Source organism: Protopterus annectens, chromosome 6.part1 (assembly GCF_019279795.1).
Source record: "Protopterus annectens isolate FY-2018-M chromosome 6.part1, PAN1.0, whole genome shotgun sequence".
NCBI lineage: Eukaryota > Metazoa > Chordata > Ceratodontiformes > Protopteridae > Protopterus > Protopterus annectens.
Genome location: NC_056738.1, coordinates 134,531,834 through 134,550,130, shown reverse-complemented (window position 1 = coordinate 134,550,130; position 18,297 = coordinate 134,531,834). Strand labels below are relative to the sequence as shown.

The following is an 18,297-nucleotide window of genomic DNA, read 5'->3' as shown; positions in this document are numbered from 1 at the left end:
CTTGGCCTTAATATATCCTCTAGACTGTATGCAAAGTGGGGAGGTTAAGACCTGTAACTGTGAAAGTGTGGAGTTGTACAATTTTTTTCACTGTAAGGCATTGAATGTGTCTAGCCTATGAATTCTACAAGGGACTGAAACAAGATTGGAGATATCAGATGTCTCCCTCCTCAACCAGCAGAAAACAGTTTTTCTGTAGACATCTGTTTTTACATCATGCAGCCAGCCCTCTGTGTTCTGTAAAGATACCTGAACCCAAACAGCTGACATTACTATTTAATATCCTGTCCAAGGATCAGCAGACTACCTGTATATAAAACATTTCTGATCTGAATCTATGTGTTAATGTATTATGAAATAAAATCACACTAGGTGGCAATCCTGGGCCAGATTTCAAAAAAGACCTGCTGTCAGTGGAAGTGACTTGCTCTGTGTAAGTCTGCTTTACAGATGGGCCACTGGAGTAAGTCACATGGAGACATAGTCTTTTGGAATCTGGTCCCATATGTACTCCCAAAATAACAACTCCTAACTTGAAAGTACAAATGCTGCAGAGTTGTTGCCTCACAGCAAGACGTTGTCCCGTTCGATTCTCAGCTAGAGTGTCTTCTGTGTGGAGGCATGTGTGAATGGGCGTGCCTTCGTTGAATGTTGTGCATCAGGGCTGGTACCTCTGCACATAAAAATCCACTTCCAAACATTAGCAGACCGGAGTTCCGCTGTGGCGACCCCTAACTGGGATAAGCCAAAAGACACACAACAACTCGTTCTATATTTACAGAATTTATTTGGAGAAGCATAACATCTGTGATTAAACTTAAACCAGCAAGTTTTTTTTCTTTAAAGTTACAAAATTCTTCCTTTTCTTGGAGTCATAGATACCATCCATTTTGCTCTATTTTTTTCTGTGTCTCACTGTTATGAAGTGGTACTTCTGCTAGTTCTGAGTTTCTGGATTTTTTATTTTGATTTTTGGTAGCTTTAAAAATCCTACAATGAGGAGATGATACATCCTGATTATCAGCTGTGTGTGTCTTGCATTGTAAAATGTGTATAACTTGCTAAAAAAAGTACCATTGTGGGGTAATGCATACAGAAGCACTTTCCCCAGTGATGTAAATTGTTTCACTGAACTGCTTTATTTATTTTGTGTTGCAGGACTCCTTCGTGCTGAATTAGTTTACCTTCCTGAATTTGTCACTGAGAAGAAGTGGTAACACCTCTGTTAAGTAAGTGTATTTGACATATTATTCCAAATTTGAACAGAAGCATTGAAAGTGGATTAGATGGTAATATGCTTGAAAGGATAAGAGAAATGTCTTTGTAACAGTATAGCAAAAAGAGTTAGGCCTGACAGCTAGTGATGAGATTCAGATTGTGGTCCTGAGATCATGTCCCACATGCTTCACTTGCATAATGTGTGACACTGACCAAGTCATTTAACTGTGCAGTGTTCCTGGTGTTCTACGAGGTATAAGGCCTCCTACAAGTTTAGGGGTGAATGTTTTAGCATGGAGATTTCTGATGGATTTTGGGTGCCAAGCAAATTCAGTTCAATTTATGTATATGCTTAAATATGCATTTGGGACTGTGCTGACCTGAGTAATTACAACTGAAAACTAAATATAGATAAATATTTAATATTAATTATAAAATGGTTGACAAAAAAGAACACTTTATCATTTTCCATCTGTTTATGTCTTGTTGAATTGTTTGCCAGCTCTTGCTATGTTCCTGAAATTAGCTATTGCTGTTGGGTGTGTAGGTCATATCTAAGTACTTCAAAGTTGATAAAATGTGAAAGTCAGATGGAAAGATCCTCCCTGGGAGACCGAAAGGGCTACTGCAAGTGGTAAGCCTTAGAATGGTCATTTTGCCATTGGCGATAGCCTTTCCACTTCAGACATAGGCTCTCGGTAATAATTCTACACCTTCTGTGTAATCACCACTATGGTCTGTCTCCTTGGCTAAGCTACATGCTAATGAGTGATTATAGGGGAGTGGTCTATGCTAATTAGTTAGGTTTTCTCCCCCAAAAATGCCAGTAGTAAGGCAATTATACAGTTGATTGATTCAGAGAATCATTCAGCTGCATAAGTTAGTATGACCACTAAAATTAATTAACTCAGACAAAAATTCATATTCACACATTATTTTCAATGGATGAGATCATATTAGAGGTAAGTCCTGAGGAGTTTAGTGTACAGGTAGTAATGGGATGGTGTGAGTGTGCATATGGATGTAGATTCATGTGTGAGAGTATGCAGAGGTATGGGTGATTTCAGATTAGTGTTTGTGTGTGTGTTTGTGTGTGTGTGTGTGTGTGTGTGTGTGTGTGTGTGTGTGTGTGTGTGTGTGTGTGTGTGTGTGTGTGTGTGTGTATGCGTGTCTAACTGTGATTCTGTCTGGGTGGTCACAGTAGGAGTTATTTCGGGAATAATTAGAGTAGATGTACTTCTGTGTGTGCATGTGAATCTGTTCGTGCATGTGTGTGTATATGGGTGAATGAATGAATGAATGCATCCGAGTCTGATTGAATAGTGCACTATCTATAGTGAGTGTGTGTGTGTGTGTGTGTGTGTGTGTGTGTGTGTGTGTGTGTGTGTGTGTGTGTGTGTGTGTGTGTGTGTGTGTGTGTGTGTGTGAGTGTGTATTTGTGGGGGGTGCTGGTATACCTCTAAACTCCCCCTAAACTAACAGGTAAATCTTCCAATACTCACAGGAACACTAGACAACAGGGAAACTTAATTATTATCCTAAGTCATTTAAAAAGTTAGTAGAACAACAGGAAGTGTGACTGCATGAAATATATATGGGGAGGACATTAGACACCAGTGCTATTATTTAATATTACTCATCACTTAAAAAGTTAACAGAACAAGTTTTGCAGCACGAATGATCTGAGACATATCAGGGAAACACTAAACAGCAGGGACACATTAATATTACCCTAAGCTACTTATAAAATGAATAAAATAATATGTCTAGGGTAAGTCTAAACAGCAGGGGCACTTCAATATTATCCTAAGCTACTTAAAAATTTAATCAAACAACAAGTATTGCAATGATTGAAAAGAATTTGAGCCCCATACCACTGGTATAGGAAGCAACTCATTAACAAGGCAGTGCTTTAGTCCTTCGTGCTGTTGACTAAATAGTAAAATATATCTTGCCACGTTGATATATTTTCTGAACAGTAAGTGTGCAACTCTTATGTCTAGTGTTACTGGCTGACTGTAATGTTCCATATGATATTTTTATTCATTTATTTACTATTTGTTATGAGGGGCAGGACACATATAAGATGCAAAATAGGTTCCTAGGTAGTTACTAGTCATCTAGTCCAATAGACCATTAAGGAGTGTAGCTCAAATTCTTAATTTCTCCAAAGCACTGTCTGGTTAAGCGACTAGCTCAAGGTCACACAGTACACAAATGAAGGTGGAAAGATTCAAATTCTGTACTTTTAGCATTGGAAACGGTTCATTCAACAAGGCAGAGGTTTAGTCTTCTGCACTAACTGCCAAGCAAACAAAATCAGGAATGTTCTGTAAAATCCATGACAGTTGATCGAGATGTGGTGTGCCTGTGTGGTGGTAACTACCATACCTCTAAATGGCTGTGCTCAAGACTTCTGGAAAAAACTGAGAGAAGCACTAGACAACACCAGGGGAATTGTTAAATATTACTGTGTGTCAGTTAAAAAGTTAATAGAACAACAGACCTAGCATCATGAGGCAGTTTCTGAACAATGATAAGAATGAAACTGTACTTGTACTGTAGATCATTATTGACTGACTGTAATTATCTGTGATTTATGAGGGGCAGGGAACAGGGTAGTGCCGTTGTACAAGAACAAAGGGGACATCCACAAGTGTGGGCAGTACAGAAGTATCAAAGTCCTGTCATGCTGCGTGAAAGTTCTGGAGAGGGTGATTAAACGAGTACACAGAGCAGTTGAAAGTAAGATGGGAGATGAGCAGCTCAGATTCAGATCAGAATGTAGCACGACTTACCCAATGTTTGCAGTGAGACAGATAATTAAGAAGAAGATAGAGACGATGAAAGAGTCTAACTGGGCATTCCTGTACTTGGAGAAAACATATGACTAGGTCCCAAAAAGGCTGATTTTGGCAGTCCTGTGACAGTTCAAAGTGCCAGAAACATTGGTAGAATTAGTTCAGGCTATGTGCAAAGATCCATTGTGACAAGTATGGACAGTGCTCGGACTCACAAAGGGGTTCCCAGTAGGAGTGCGGGGCATCAGGGTTCAGCTCTGAGGCTACTGTTGTTCATAATGGTGATGGACTACATTAGCAAACAGGTCAAAGGGGACAGAGCAAAAAAGTTGCTTTATACAGACAATGTGGCATTACAAGCAGAGTCGGAACAAGAACTTCAGCAAATGATAGGGAAATGGAATACAAAGCTGGCAGCACACACGACGAAACATGAAACTGAGTACTGATAAGACAGTTGTAGTGGCAGCAAAATGGGGGAGATCAGAATAAGCTGATAGTTAAGATAGAAGGGAAAATAGTGAAACAGGCTAATTGCAACAAGTACCTGAGAGGGGTATTTAAGGAATCAAAGTTGAATCTGAGGGGCTACAGACAACTGGCATAGAGTGTCAGGAGTAGTGTACAATAGAAGAATTCCAAAGAAGCCTAAAAGAAAGGTGGACAAAATAGTGTCACTGCCAGTAGCACTGTATGGTACAGACATCTGGGCAGTGAAGCCAGAGAAGTTGAGGAAGCTAGAAGTGATGGAGCTTGAGATGGATGTTAGGATGCACACTGTGGAACAGATGAAGAAATAAGGACATCAGAGCAGAAGCCCAAGTAGCTGCAGTTGCAGAGAACATCAAAGAGAACAGCTTACGGTGGTTTGGACACAAGTGTAGGAAAATAGAAACCATCTGCTGAGGAAGATTTGAGACAGACAGGAAGAAGGCAAGAGGAAATGAGGGTATCCAGAAAAGATATAGGCCATTTTAAGCCTAGCTAACTTGCTATTTGGTGGTTCAGTTAACCTACCCAGTTGGTGTTAGATAAGCCTTACCCATCCCATGGTTGATAATTATATATTACCCTGCTGAGAATAACTAGGACTATACCATAGATAATGTGAGGGGACCCCTGAGTGGGATAAAGAATAATGTAGGAGCTCCCTCTGCCCATTAGTAGTCCACAGGGTAGTCCTGGGATAAATTTTCTGTTACCAATCCATGGATACAATTTCTGATTGAAAATGCTCTGGGGTGAGCTTTGCTTTACATGCGTGGAAGGTCTGTTCCAAAGCAGTGATATCCTCTGCAAGATATACAGTGAGATATACCTGTCCCTCCAAACTATTCTGTTGATATTGCAGAAGAGGTTTAGATCCTTGGACTGAATATTTCTGATACCGTTTGACTTGCTGATGTGCAGTAGATCCATCAGTAGTAAGTCAGAGGATGCCTTGTATGCCAGGCACAGGCATTTAGTGACAGGGCTTTCAGTTGGTCCATATAGGACACATTGTTTAAGCCTTGCATCATTTTAGTAAGTTATCTCTCTGGGTATTCCAGCTCCATGTGCCTGGACAGATACATGGCAAAGGGGGGGGGGGGGCACTATACTTAATGACTGATGAGTTTGAGCTGAATTTATCAGCCAGTAGGTTCACTATATCTTCAACCTCAGTGTCAGTAACATTGCCCAGCTGTGGTGTGCTTCTGAGATTACTAACATAAGTAAACAATGCCTTCTGATTGTGTCTGACCTGGATGGCTATTTTAGCATCAACCTTGGCCTTGGTGAATTTTATTAAGCTCCTGAGTTGTTTTGTTTATATTAATGATTATGGATCTGTCATTCTGGGAATTACTCTTCTTATTTCTGATCACAATTCTCTTCCTTTTATTGTAAAGCTTGTTAATATTCTGATTTGGGGGTTGTTTCTGGGGTTTGCCCTGCACTATATGTTTCTACATATTCAGCAGAGTTAAGTAGGTTTGGTGAGGATTTGAACTTTCCCTTGGGAACATGTGTGCCAAACCATAGGACAAAGGGTGGAGGCAAGAGCTCCCCAGTTTCAACAAACTGCCCAATATGCCCTTAAACTGCCATCAGAGTAACGATTACATGGAAATATTCTCATTGGCATTTCTGAGTAACTGCAAGGTCATGCAGCTGTAAAAAGATGATTTGGGTGATAAATAGTCTTCTTCTCCTTGCCTAAGCTTACGATTACCGTGGAATAGCCTATGTGAGTGATTCAGAGGCATACTGATCAAAGTCTTTCATCACGAAGTTTGGACAGAGCCAAAAATAACTGTGGAATGAAGGCTAAAAAACAGGGACAATTTTTATTCATTTAAAATCTTCACAGTACAGATTTTGCTTTAACATGCATTTTCTGATTAATAGAAGTAAGAAACTTTAATGTCTGGCATTAATGACTGACTGTAATAGTCTGCATACCTCTCAACTTTTGCTTAATGATACAGAATTGAAATTGCCTAGGCATGGTAAGGCCTTGCTATGTCTAATTGTGGTGGCTGCCAAAAAAGCAATTACTAGAAAATGGAAATCAAAATCTAAACCAACTATACTAGAAGTAGTGAATATAGTAACAGAGATAAAACAAAAGTAATTGAGATCGTTAGAAAAGGGTAGGAGCAAACTATGTAGGAAAAAAATTGGAATTGTGGGAACAATACATACAGGGGAGGAATGATGTTTAAAAGAAGGGAGGACTTAAATGAGCTATGTAATGTTTGACCAAAAATGATTGGGTATATTATAAGTGATGTATAATGTTTGCAGCTGGGAGTGTGTCAATATGGTTTGTGATATAAAATGCTTGCAACTAGGATTGTGTTGATGTGGTTTGTTTTCATTTATATAAATGTGTGATTCCTTATGTCGTAAGTGATGGTTTAATAAAGATGTTTCTTGTTTAAAAGGGGCAGGAAATGAATAATCTATGTTTCTAGCTATACAGATGAGTGGAGGGGTTGTCTAGCTACCAAAAGTGGTACTACACTTTTTAACATTTAGTTTGAAGTCATATTTAGTACAACATGGATTTACTAGGGAGAGTTCTTTCAGAAGAGTTTGGGTGTCATAGTCTGACTTAACAACAACCTCCAGTTTGCTGACATCTGCAAAGTTTGTTAGACAGAGGTCTTGTCTCTCCACTCAGAGATCAGAAAAGTAAATGCCAAAAAGGAGATGTTCCACCACTGAGCCCTGAAGGACATGAATGGTCAAATCATATTTACTGAAAAGGCATCTGAAACTCGCACTGTGTCAGCTCTGTCATTCAGCCAGTTTGTTGTCCATCTTACCACATATGGGTTGATTTTTAAAGCAATTTGTTTTTGTATGATACCTTTTTATGATAGCAGCATGGGGAATGGTGTTGAAATCCTTCACCAGGTCAAGATACACCACATCAGATGCACTCCATGGCCATCATCTACAGCTTCTATAACCCTTTTGAAGAAGTTTATTCTGTTAAATAGATGGGATCTACCCTTCAGAAAACCAGACTGTTGGGAATTAATTCAAACAAGAGTCTTGGCATCACAGTTTATGATGTTATAATATAGCCATTGTTTTGCAGATGAGGCTTATAAGGCTGATATAACTTTTAACTACCCAGGTCAGCTGTAAGGCCACCCTTAATGAAGGGCATCACAACTGCAGTGTGCCACTCATCAGGGATAAATCCAGTAACTAAGCTTAAGTTAAAAAGCTTGAGGAGTGTATCTGCAAGGGCATGTTTAGCACCATTATGCAACCAGTTATATGATATATAGTAATGAATAAAGATACAGTCAAAATAATTGTTCTATACCAGACATCTGGCAAAACCAAGCATCTTGCATGTTTTTTTTTTTCTTATCCAGATGTTACAGTGTTATAAAATGTTTTATGGAGTGTAACAAACCTTGTTGATAAGCTGTGTGATGCATTTAAATAGGACAGTCTCTGACAGTACTGACCATTTTGAATTTGGCCTATTCTGAAATGAAACCCTGGGAAAAGGACTCCATTACCCCCATCCCACTGCCCCTGCATACCCTCATTGTGCTCTTTACTTTCCCCCCATCTTGGTCTTGTGACACCATTCAGATTACATTTTTTCTTGTTTCCTATTCTTTATTGTATTTTATTTTCCTGCATTGTTTCAGTATATCATAAATGACCAAGATTACACCAGAGGAAATAACCTAATGAAGTTGGCGGTCATTTCATAGTCATTAATATAATACTTTTACATACACCTAACCAAATTATACAGCAATATATCATTAATAACCCCTATCAAATTCATATCATATAATAACTATAGAAAATATTTGTGAAAATTTATATAAAAAACACAAAACTGCAGACTCAACCAAGAACAGCAGTAATTATGTATACAAATGATGATCTTTAGTGACCAAAAAATAAAAACGATATAAAAATTCATTTAGTCCAGGGCTATACATAATCCAGTTGCATTCTTTTTTATCTAAAATTTTTGCCATGAGAACATATTGATATGATTTACATCTACCTTAAAAAATCTTATGAAAATGAAATGGGCATTCTGATGTTTCAATGTATGTTTAAAGCGCTTCTTTCTTCATGCCAGTGTATAGCACTTAAACGTAGGGAAATCCATTGTTTCCAAATATTTTGTCTGTCCAATATAGAATGTGCTACATGAGCAAACTGCTTGATAAAAACCCATTGTGCTTTACATGTTATAAAATGTATAATTTCAAAAATATTTCCAGTACTTACTGATGTAAAATTTCTCGTCTGACATATCAGAGTACAAAAAGCACACTTCCCACAAGAGAAAGGCCAATGTAAATCTGTCTTAACTGATTCCTGTTCATATCTTTTATGTTTAGATAAAAGTTGACCCAAATTCTTCCCCGTTTTGTATGAAAAATGACAGCATTCAAACAAAATATTTGGAAAAAACTTATGACTCATTAAAAGATGCCAGTGTTCTTGGATAAAAGGTTCATAGGTTCATAGGCTGGTAGTAGGTTATCGGCCCTAGGACCTATACAAGCCTAGCCATAACAATTCCCTGGCTATTTCTTCCCACACTATTTACTTCTCTGGAACCTGTCTAGCAGGGCGACTGACGTGATCCCCAGGGTGAATTTCCTTTTTTTTATTGTAGTATTAACAGTTCTTTCAAAACTAGTATTATAAGTCAGCAACTCACTCTTAGATTTATTCTGGGTCTTGCCCTTGACGATAGAAATACTGAGTTGAAAGTATCCCCTTTTAACCAAACTCTGTTCAAGAGCCAAACACTCATTGTAATATCCAGACTGTTCGTCTCAAATCCTTTTTATTTTCTGAAGCTGAGAATAAGAGGTATTATCCTTAATATGTCTATAATGATGACTAGATTATTATAATAACAAATAATTTTTAGTGAATGGCTTTCTAAATAAAGTGAAAATTAAACTCCCATCTAAAGTTTCAGTCACTGATACAATCCAAAAAATTCATCATGACTGGACTGTAACTAAATGTAAACGTCAAATCAAAATCATTATTATTTAGATATGTAACCAAATGTTTTAAATCATTAGAAGAACTTCTCCATAGGAGCCAACAATCTTCTCCAGGTCACACAGACTTGCATAAAAGAACAGCACCTGTGACAAAGTAGGCAATGGTGTACTGATACAGCAATAAATAACATACCAGTCTTGATAGTGCCACCTACCAGCTTTTTGTCAAATAACCACCTGGCCTTAGCTTCCAAAATCAAAATCTTTGCAAAAGACACATCAAACTGCATTTTGAAATACCTGCTGAATTAATATCCGAGATCAGCTGAACAAATGTGTATGTACTACTGAAAAAAAAAAAGTAAAATGGAATAAAATAAAAAAAAAAAAATAATAATAATAATACCCATTTGTTAAGCAGGTAAGCCCACTGGGCATGCAGTCCCTTTTCAGGGGTGACCTGGGAGCAATGTCTGGTTAGATGATTAGCTCAAAATCACACTGTAGGTCTGAGAGAATCAAACCCTGTGCAATAAGAACTACAGCTTGCAACCTTAACTTTTGCTTCAGACTAAATATGGTGAAATGATGCAATATCTCCTTCAACTTAAAATGATTTCTACATGGCTTACATATAGCGTACCTCTGCACCCCTTTCCACTTTCCATACTTATATATGCTCATTTTACAAGGAAGCAAAAAAACATCGAACAAAAATAATGACATACAAAATAGTTGACATCCCTGCCATAATAATGGTGCCTTTGACAGATACACTACAATTTGTTGGTCTTACAGCCATTTTAATGGCTATAGTGTTCACTACCTCAGAGCACTTACTGACAGCTGTAGCAGAGACAGCATGTACATATTATTTCATTTGTTTAAGAATTCAGGGGAGGGCTTGACAAAGGAGGAAAGTGAGGGACAGTTTTTAAATATTGCTATAATTTAATTAAAAAAGCTACGTACAAAACCATTCCATGGGCAGAGAGAAAATATGAGGCAAGATATTCAGGGACAATTGAAAGCGAAGGAATGTCCCTTGCATGAGACCCAACCAGAATTGTTAACAAACCCCTAAAAGTGCTGTTATGGTCAAGTCTCATGCTACAGAAACTCTTTGCTAGCTTATCTTTTTAACAGTATTGGAGTGTAATCATGGGCCAACATACACTACAAGTATATTTAGTATGTAGTTTTGAGTGGTCACTACTACTTGTCCACCAACACCACTAAAGTGGTCACATTTTGCCGTATCATGAAAAAATGCAATGCAATTTACCATTAAGATGGTGTCATAGGTTATTTTTGAAATCTGAGAAGTTAGTATTTCTATGGAATAGCAGGAGGTAATTCCATTGCAGTAAAGCTGTTTTATGACAGCATACTAGCAGAGAGTTTAAATGGGACCTACTTCAAGAGATCTGGCTTAAGGTATTAGTTTAAAGTGGACTGTAGTTTGTTTTTATGATTGGCTTTTTGCAAAAGGGGGCAGTAGTTGCACTGAAGTAATGCAAAGATATGTGTTGATACGTTTGGAGCTGCTTCACCTATAACCGGAAGCCACTGAGCATGTTTTAGTAAGTCAGAGTGATGTCTTTTGTCAGCCAACTACTAAGGTGGTATTCATGCTCATGACATGGCTGTGAGAGACATGGGATATTCTAATTTGTTTACAAGTAAATTCTTTGTAGTTGTGTATGTTATTGATTTAATTGTTAGATGTCTTGTAACAGGGTTTAAGTGATGTTATGAAGGATGTTACTATGAGGTGAGTTATGGTTATCCTAGGATCCACCCAGAGGCTTAACTACTTGAAAAAGGTGGTAGGGATGATGTTTTTATATAAGAAGCCATTGAATGTCTAATTGTATGCCCTTTTCTGTAATTAAGCAGGTCTTCTGCACAAAGAAAAAGCCATAATGTACAATATTAAGCCCTGGGAACTCCTGTGGTTAATCATTCTAATAACGCTTTGCTCATTTTTATTGTTATTGCTGTTTTATGATAATTAGAAAAAATATTTATTAGGTGTTTATATGAAATCATTAAACATCCTTCTTTGGGTAAATAAGGAAGATCAACTTCAATTTGAACTTCAATTGAAACTTTACCTTTGGCTTTGAGTGTTTGTTACCAGGCACTGTACAAATTGAAATGAAATAGGCAAACAAATGTTGCAAATAAAATGAAAATAGAAATAATATAAAATATTTGACACAATCATAAAAGCTAACTACTAAAACCAGAATCAACAAGCATGGAATAAACTTTCATAAATTATGATGCTAAAACTTAGATTAGAGAAACATAAAGTCGGGCAAATAAAAAGGTATGAATTGAAAGTTAATTAAAAATACAACTTTTTAGTTCTCATCTGAAAACCTAAAGTTGATGTGTACCTCAACCACCCTGACAGCAGACTCATCATAAAAGGACCTTGGTAACTAAATACTCAGTAGCACAGGAATTCAAAACTGTAAAACGGAACCACTGAAAGGCTATGAGGGACAGAACACAGGCGTATAGTTGACCTATACCAGGACAGTAAATCTTGAAGGAAAAAGAGGACCCAAGCCACATTTTGCTAAATATACCAGAACTCAGACTCTGAAAATTATGCACTGTTTGATAACATAGCCAGTACAGTCTGCATAAGACTGGAGTAATTCAATGAAACTTAAGAGACCCAAGTTCACTAACCAGGCTGGTGGGTTTTCTACCATTTGTAAACAAGCATGAACTGTATCTGGTAGTCCTAAGTGCAAGGCATTGCAATACTGAAGAGAGAAGAAGACAAGTCCATGAATTACAATAGAGAGGTCATTACATCGAATAAGGTGCTTAATCAGAGAGCTATCCTGCAGGTGGAAAAAATGAGGCATTGACAACAGCTGAAATCTGGTCCTTAAGCATCAGATTTTTGTCAGTAATTACTCAAAAGGCATGTACCTTTGGTACAAAATAAAGCTTGTACCCATGCTAGAACATTTTTGGGGACAAGATAGGTATAGAACATCCCTAAGAGGACCGTGTAAAACCACAGCAACAGTCTTGGCTGTCTTGGCCTTACCCCACTTACTGATCATCTAATCATGGAAGAATTCCAAGTCCTGAACCATGCAATTAAGAGGAGGTACAGACTCCAGAGGCAATGAGAGGTAAAGCTGGATGTCCTCAGCATAGCAACAGCAATGCATGCCTGTTGAGTATATAATATTCCCAAGTGGCACTGGATAAATCGTGAAAAGTAACGGATTACAGGTAGAGACCTGTGGAACTCCACTGTGTACAGGGTGGGAAGAAGAGGAATTCATCCCTGATACTTTCCTCTGGGTGTGTCTGGGGAAGTAGGATGCAATCCACTTAAAAACATCACCAGAATATCAAAGATCAAAAGCTGTGATAACAAGCAGAGATACCCAAGGCTTTTGAGCAAGTCTTGGGTATGGTAACTGTGAATCTGGTAACTGCAATATAGCATACAGAAGTGGTAGTACAATTACCAGCTGGTTACTGAGAAACAGCTACTGACAGTGCATCCAGATCAAAGTAAACTGACATATTAGGTAGATATGTGATAAGGTGTCATTTAGCAGCCTGTACACAGGCAGACGTATGGATCGTTCAGATGGACTGCAGTGTGCTACCCAGGTGTACTACCCAGGTGTTATCGGTCTGTAAGAAGAAAAGTATTAATAAAATGAAGCTTTCATTGGTATTGCTGGGATTGCTAGAGTCCAGAGTATTACAAGAGACAAATGCATATTAGGAAGTAGTAATCTAAGGAGAGTCTTAACAAACTACGTCCATGGAAAAGTCCAGTGCTTACAGGTAGCATTTGAAAATGGTAGCACTGATTAGTGGTTACAGGTAGCATCTGAAGATGTAGCGCTGATTAGTGGCATTTTCAAAAAATGGCACCCTAACATTTCAGAGTAGCCTTTAAGACAAAATGTGAGCTGAATACTTGGATCCAGTGAGCTGATTGTACACTCTGTCAAAGAGAACTGCTCAGAGCAGAGACATCTGGTGCTTTAGGATTAATTGACATAAAGAGCTATGGCTGCATATCCTGCACCACAGTGCCTCAAGAGGGACAGAAGTGGTGAGAGATGAGACAGTATGAGGCATAGGTAGACTGCCTTAGCAAGCTGAGTGGTGCAACTAGTGAGGCCAGTTGTTACAGCCAGTCCAGAGCTGTGTATATTATGTGATGTATAATACATAAGACTGACAGCGAGAATGCAGAGCTTTTCCTTTTGGAAACAGCATGTTACATTTACCAGCATTGTTCTTAGGCACAGCTTTACATAAGACAGAGGTCATAATAAAGAACTGGAAGAATGTGATCCATATAAAGAAAGGGGTTCTTCTAAAGGATAATTGAATGACCTGAACCTGTACAGAAACCATCATTTGCAAACAACCAAGTTGTGTTGTATATTTAATACAAGAGATGGCGTGATCCACTGTAGTCCTTGTAAAACTGATTACTATATCAACAAGAATACAACTCTGATGATGATAAGAACATCAAGAAAAATGCAACTGTGGCAATGTTAAGGAGAATAAACTAAATTTTTGTGTGAATTTTAATGCACTTTTTCATGTCAGTATTTTCCCTGTTTAATTTGCCTTTTTATTGTTTTCTTTGTGATTTATGGTTGGAATTGCAAGAAAATATAACCATGTTGTTTGTGTAAACATGGAAGGGGTGCCCCTTGAGAGGAAACTAGTATAAATAGACTTTGGAGTAGTGAAACATTTGGCAGTATGATTAATGAAGTGCTCCAGCAGTGTTTTGGACAGAACCAGCAGAGGTTCATTATTTTTAGAAATAATCAAACCTTTATGCATTTATGTGGATATTTACTTACTTATTTTTGTAAATGTGTATGTATGTATTATCCTATTTATAGTGCAGCTACTTTAAGCTTTCCTAAAGTCCCATAGATTTGTACAGATTTGAGAAGACAAAACTAATTTGAATGAAAATTAGCTGATCCTGAGTATGAGCCAGAAACATGCAGTTGGCACTGTCATATCATGTTCCCATAGTAACCTTTATTGCACATGTGCAGGAGTGAGCACATGCACAGGGCAAGGCATAATAAAGCAATAACCGATGACGTGGTGTGGTATATTGAAGATTTACCCACGGTTGGTGTGGTTTAATCATGAGGGTGAAGCTTGAGTGATTAAACAAAGACAACTGTGGGTAAATCTTTAACATACCACAACCACGGAGTCAGTTATTGCTATTATACAATGACATTATTTAAGAAAAAATACTTACTTTTCTTAAATAATGTCTTTGTATAATGGCAGATTACTGTTCTTCCACCAGTTGTGGTATACTGCTTCTTAGTTTTGATGTACTGCACATGCATATGGGACTTGTGTTCCCACTTATGCCCAATAAATCAGTGCTTTGAATCGGAAGCAATGGAGAAAAGAAAGTCTCCGTTGCTCCGTTTTCTCTCTTTTTTTTTAATTGTAAAAAAAAAGGTTGGGGGCACTTTATACCAACGGAAAAAAGTCCGGGAGTCCGGACCTTTTTCCGTTGGTATATTGTGGGATTTACAACAAGCACGCTGGTTGGCCTGGGCCAATCAGTGTGCACATTTTCAAATAGTAATAGGGAGTCACTGTATAATAGACTATTTTATCTGTGAAAAAAGCATGATCTACCAGGGTAGAGGTTAGACCATGGAATTACCCTGATGGGAGCCTGTTTGACCGTATAGGCCATGAATGGCTTTCTGCCCATAAGTACAGGAGCAGACTGGTAAAATTGTATGAGGAGGGTTTGATGGTACCTAGGATTGGTAAATAATGGGAAGAGATAAAAATGTATAAAAAATGTCCCATGTAATATCCATGTGTGTGTGTGTGTGTGTGTGTGTGTGTGTGTGTGTATGTGTGTATATATGTGTTCTGAACAGTAAACTTGTATACCTTCAATGGAAATCTTTAAAATGCTTTCATGTAATATCCTCAGCAAATATCCTGTTATTACATCCAAGGCAATGTCCTGGATCTAATCTCTGCCCAGAAGCAAATGCTAAGCTAGTCCCTAACATATGAAAGGGGAAAGAAGTGGAGGGGGGTCCTGTCTTAGCATGTCAGAAGTCATTTTGCAGTTTCTGCACCACACAAACTGATACAACTGAATAAAAGATAGCATGATCTGAAACACTCTGTGCACATGAATCGGGTCTACATTAGAAAACCAAAAGTTTAAAATTGCGAATGCTCTAAAGAGCAAAAATGCCGAACCTTGAAGTGCTTTTTTTTGAGATCGCAGTACAGTGAAGATCGGAATATTTGCCCTTTCCTCACTTTAGTGCTATCTCGGACTTGGAATATATATTTAGCAGGGGGGTTGAGGGAGCGCAGCCCCCCACAATAATGATTTAGAAGTCTGGTATTTTTGCTCTTTATAGCATTCGTGATTTTAAACTTGGTCTTCTAATATAGACCCCATGAATCACATTCTCCATTCAGTGCAGCATCCAACAATTTTCTGAGACCATGGGGTATGCAATACGTGGAGCAATGCAAGAGGTTTGGCTTTGCTCTATGTATACCAACCTAACTGTAGATAATGTAACCATAAGCCTATCCACAGAACAGGTTAACACCCAGCTCTGACCTTTGCCAGTGCTTTGGATATTCATTATCTTCTGCATGCAGAATAAACAATACCATCGCAATGGGTAAAATAAAAGGCAGTAGCAGAAGAATTACATTGCAAATGGACATGAAAGTGAACTGTCGTGCATTATACAAATGGTTGTGTGGAGAAATAAGACAATGGAGATGTACTATATATAACTAAGACCAAAAAATGGATATCAAAACTGTGTTTTAACAATATAAGGCTCTTGCCTTCAGAAGACAGTAATATAGACATGTAAACACAATGCAAACAGCATCTATCCTTACCATAGAATATTACCCTCCTTTTTAATTTTATTGTCTGTTAGATGTAGCTTGACATGGCTAGTTTTATCAATTATAATTATGAGGACTATTAGCAACAAAATTTAAGGGAGACATATAGCTATGGAAGTCATATTGTTCTACCAGTTTGTGTTTAACATGCTGTTAGGGCAGAATATAGTGCTGATTTTTTTATACTCAGTTGTAAGAAATGGGCCACCCTTTCAGGCTTGCAATGTTCCTCATTTGCACACATACAGCAACACGTCTATAAGTTTTTTTTTTTTTAATCACAACTGTTTTCCTTATATTAGAAAGTTTGAAGCAATATTTTACCACAATTATAAATTGTTTCAGAATTTGGCTAAATACTTTTTGTGTAGTTTGAAGAAATATTTTTACTTAAAAGATAACTGCATTGAGTGTATGCATCTGCTTGTCTGTATGATCTGTTATATCGACACTAAGCTACTTGATGACTGTCTTAACAAAAATACACACAACAGACTCTTCGCCACAGAACACACCCCACAACACACACTTGCACTCACACTTTGTATGCAACCATTCACTCTGTCACCTAACCCAAGCACTGTTGACTACACAGACTGCAACCCCTACCAGCATATATACACTGCAAATGCCTGATAATTCAATTCAAAATACAACCATCACACACAAACCTGCTTTTGATCTCTCACAAACACTAAAAAACCCACATTCACAAAACATTTTCAACAACTCACTCTACATATACCAGTACACTACTGTATAAACACATGTAACTGTATGTCCCAGACAAACTCGCTGACATAATAATATCCAAATAGCTCTGGTAGAGCCAGCAATTGTACAATGCAGCAAGCATTTATTAGGTATGATAGAGCTGTACTCATTAAAGAGGCGTCTTGCACATACACACATTGTCAACAAATATGCACAATTAACAAGTATGCATATATATATATATATATATATATATATATATATATATATATACATATATATATATATATATATTTCAAAACATTGAAATCTCATAACATTGTAATTCAAAACACTGAGACCATAACATCTAAAACCCAAAACAATGAAAACCCAAAACAACGAAAACTCAGAACACTGAAAGTGTGCATCGTAACATAGAAAACTACAGCGCACATGTAAATAACATCAGTGCTAATTATAACACCACCAAAGGAAGAAACACATTTTTAACTACGTTTCTACAGGGGAGCAAGCCCCCCTGTACCCCCAATGAGGAGGCTCTGCCCCCTACACCCCACCGTAAATTAAATATACCAACTCCTAGATCATACTACAGTGGAAAAAAGTTAATTTCTTAACCCCACTGTAACATGATCACAATACAGAATGTAAAATATGGATGTGCTGCTTTCATGGAGGTTAAGTTAGTGTTCTGAGAAGTGCTGGGAGAAGTGAGTAGGGGAAAAAGTGTTTATTTCACCTATCCGTACATGTTTTAGGCCATACAGGTAAGTGATTTAGACATTATGTTTGCATTCTGTATGGTAACTGCGATACAGTGTGGTTAGGAAAGTAACTTTTTTCCATTATAGTGCGATCTTGGAGGTGATATATTTAACTTACAGGGGGCAGAGCCCCCCACATGGGAGGTGCAGGAGAGCTTGCCCTGCTGCAGAAACATAGTAAAAAGTGTGTCTGTTAGTTTGGTGTTGTTATAGGTGAAGGGGATGTTATTTGCATGTGCGTTCTAGTTTTCAGTCGTATAATGCAGACTTTATTGTTGAGTTTTCATGGTTTTGAGTTTTCAGTGTTTCGGTTTTTTGATGCTATGGTCTTAG

At 37.8% G+C, this 18,297-nt stretch overlaps 1 protein-coding gene across 1 annotated transcript in view; it reads left to right on the top strand.

Moving 5' to 3' along the window:
• WIPF1 (WAS/WASL interacting protein family member 1) overlaps nt 1-18,297 on the top strand; it is a 776,716-nt gene that overhangs the window by 340,838 nt on the left and 417,581 nt on the right. Inside the window, exon 2 of the mRNA XM_044075560.1 lies at nt 1,159-1,229. The gene's annotated coding sequence lies outside the window, so the exon portion shown is untranslated. The remainder of the gene's footprint in view (nt 1-1,158; nt 1,230-18,297) is intronic.